The 3,220-nt window shown below is 57.6% G+C and overlaps 1 long non-coding RNA gene across 1 annotated transcript in view; it reads left to right on the top strand.

The window, feature by feature from the left end:
- Window positions 1–1,209: 1,209 nt before the first annotated feature.
- The window catches only part of LOC114031221, a 7,436-nt gene continuing 5,425 nt past the window's right edge, over window positions 1,210–3,220 (top strand). Inside the window, exon 1 of the long non-coding RNA XR_003567718.1 lies at window positions 1,210–1,299. This is a non-coding gene — a long non-coding RNA (uncharacterized LOC114031221). The remainder of the gene's footprint in view (window positions 1,300–3,220) is intronic.

A 3,220-nucleotide genomic window follows, 5' to 3' on the forward strand; every position in this document is an offset into this window, starting at 1 on the left:
GTGGGAGAACTGAAACTTTTTTTTTTTTAGTAAAGAGTAATATGATTAGAAAGCAGCATTAGGAAGATTATTTGGGCAGCAGTAATTCCTCCTCCTCTTGGTTTTTCAAAAATCAACCGCAGTGGCTCAGCAATCACATTCACGAACATACTTTGAGAAGCCTGGCAGACACTGATCTGAGCTGGTGTCTTGAACTCAACAAGAACAGTTTAGCCTCGATGCCACTGGAGACATTTATTTTGGGTCTGAACTCCCCTCTAGCCTTGGTTCTGTTCCTTCCATTCCAAACTTTATTCTCCTATGCAGAAAGATATCCAGGAGGACTTGGGCATGCATCTTTGCCTTCTTCCTGACATGCATAATCATTGTTCCTTCTCTCCCAATGTTGTGGTTGTGTGGCTTTTTGTTTCTCTTTTCCTCAGTGTAACTTAATGATCTCCAGCCTTTGCATTATCAATCTCCTCTGGCCTCAGCTCATTCTCAGCACTGCTTTCTCAGGACTAGTGATACCGGTCGTACAGACACTGAGCCTGGGGATCACGAGGCAGGGTCGCATTGACCAAGAGGCCCTGGAACTGACCGTCAGAGGGTCCCAGAGACGCTGGGTTGCATCCGTTCTCAACCTGTCCACTCCACACTCCCCATCAGTTCCATGGAGTTGGGTTAGACACACACAGACTTCATCCCTCAAACACGCTTCAGTCTCTCCGTGTCACACACACACACGCACACACGACACCCCCTCTTGTCTTCCAGGTAGGGCCCCCCAGTGCAGCAGGAAGGATGTAGGGAGCCCTGTCCGCCCAGCGGGTACACGCACACTCGGACACTTTGGCGTCTCCGCCTCGGTGCTACTGTTGCTAAGGCGCCCGGCGCGACCCACTCAGCCCCCCCCCGCCCACCCGCAGGGTTCATTATGAGTGACGTGTACAGAGGCCCCGCCCCCGGCTCTGGAGCCACGCCTCTGGGCAGGGCCCTGGGCCCTGGGCCCTGGGCCTGCGCAGAAGCAGCCTCCATGAGCCCCCTTCCCAGAGAAGTTTTCCTAGGAGTTAGAAATGACCATGGAAGCTGGACCCGCATCCATTTCCCAGCATCCACCTGCAGAAAACGCTCCAGCCCGGCCCTGGGGTTTCCCAGGTCTCCAGCGGCCGGGACGTCCCGCCCCGCCCCTCCCCGGATCGTGAGGCCTGTTGGGAATTGTAGTTCCGGGCAGATTCCGCGCAGGCGCAGTACTTGGATGAGGAAGCGGCCCGGTTCTCGGAGACCCCAGTAAGGGGCGAACCTTCACGCTACTGGCCGGTGAGGGGAGGGGAAGGGAGGAGGGTGCGCGTTTGGCGGGAGGGTGTGCTGGCCCAAAAGGGTGCGTGAGTGAAAGTGAGTTCTAGTTTGCGCTCAGGTGAAAGTGTGAAGAAATATGGGTGCGTTTCCTGTGGATGCGCCTGTGTGCGTGTTTTTGTCTTGCGTGTGCGCGTCTAGGCGCTCCCTCGGGGACCGGAGTTTCTGAGAATGAGCGCTCCCTCATACGAAAGTGTGTAAATGTGTGAGGGTGTCCAAGTGTGTGTGTCTGAGTATGAAAGTGAGTGTGCGCCCGAACAGAACGGGCAGGGACGGGAGTGGAGAAGGGGAAGAGGGGGCTGGGATTCGAACCCAAAGCCGGGCACCAGAAAGGATGGGGGTGCTGGCCCTGGAGAGGAGCTGAGGGTCCTCCTGCAGAGGTGGNTGTGTGTGTGTGTGTGTGTGTGTGTGTGTGTGTGTGTGTCTTAGTATGAAAGTGAATGTGCGCAGGAACAGAACGGGCAGGGACGGGAGTGGAGAAGGAGAAGAGGGGGCCGGGATTCGAACCCAAAGCCGGGCACCAGAAAGGATGGGGGGGCTGGCCCTGGAGAGGAGCTGAGGGTCCTCCTGCAGAGGTGACAAGGGAGCCCCCGAGAAGGAGGAGAAGGGGGTCCGCCCAGGACCGAGTCCTGGGGACAGGCTGGGATCGATCAGTCAGCCGGCATTGATTGGGCGCCTCCTGTGTGCCGGCTCAGGGTCGGGTCCGGGGTGCCTCTGAAAGGCAGGAGCCCCCCTGCCGGGGGCGGGGTGGCTGCGCAGAGCAGGGGTGCGGGGGCCGCAGGAACGGGCCGGTTGTGACATTTTCCTTGTGTGTTTCATTCATCCATTTCATTTGGGCAGAGCGGGGTCCGTGTGTGGCTTTGCTGGTTGTCTACACTTAACCAAGTGGTGGGGAGGCTCGTAAGGAGGCCGAGTAAAGGTATTGAACCCTCCCCAGCAGGTGCCTGTAGAGGATGTGAAAGGTCATCTGGGGAGGAGGGGGCGGGGAAAGGCCTCCTGCAGAAGGTGAGATCTGAGCTGAGCCTTGGGGAGGGAAGGCCTGGCAGAGGCTACCAGGTCTGGGGGATGGCCCACATGGTTGGGAAGTGGAGGGTTGTGGGAGAGGAACAGCCGGGAGCCCAGTGAAGCCAGAGGGTCCAGTGCTGGGAGGGGAGTAGCAGTAAAGGGGGAGGGACCCTGGGAAGGTCTGCAGGGGCCAGGTGCAAATACCAGAGGACTTTCTCTTGGGTCCTGGAGGCAGTAGGGAGCCATTGTTGCTTCTAGAGTAGGGGAGGAACAAGGTCAGAGCAGGCTTGAGGAAAAGCCCTCTGGAGGTTGAGTGGAAGGTGGATTGCAGTGAAGAGAGGCTGGAGGCAGGGAGACCAGCGTCCAGGCAGGAGCCTGTACTGGGGCAGTGGCAGTGTGAGTGGAGAAGGGGCTGTGTGGATGAGATGGGAGGAGAAAAGATGAGATTTCACAACAGATGAGACCTGGGGGAGGGGGATGAGTGAGAGAGAGGAGCCCTGGATGACCTCAGAGACTGAGCCTGAGTGACAGGGAGGATGGTGATGCCCAGCACAGCACGGGGAAAGTTGGGGATCAGGAAGGGTCTCAGGGGAGAGACCAAGTCCTGACTTGGACAGGTTGAGTTGGATGTGCTTGTGAGATATTTGGTGCATTTGAGATGTTCAAAAGGCAGGGGATGACTAGGGTCAGTAGTTCAGGAGAGAGACTAGATCTGTTGACCCAGGAAGCATCTGCTTACACTTGATCATGTGCCCCCTGGGAGTTAATGAGGGCACCAACCCAGATCATGTGGAGGGAGGTGAGCCGAGGGCACAGGACAGAGCCTTGGGGTCACCCATGGTCAGTGGGCATGGTCTCGGTGAAGATCTGGGAGAGGTCA

Source organism: Vombatus ursinus, unplaced genomic scaffold (genome assembly GCF_900497805.2).
Source record: "Vombatus ursinus unplaced genomic scaffold, bare-nosed wombat genome assembly UNPS02015104.1, whole genome shotgun sequence".
Lineage (NCBI taxonomy): Eukaryota > Metazoa > Chordata > Mammalia > Diprotodontia > Vombatidae > Vombatus > Vombatus ursinus.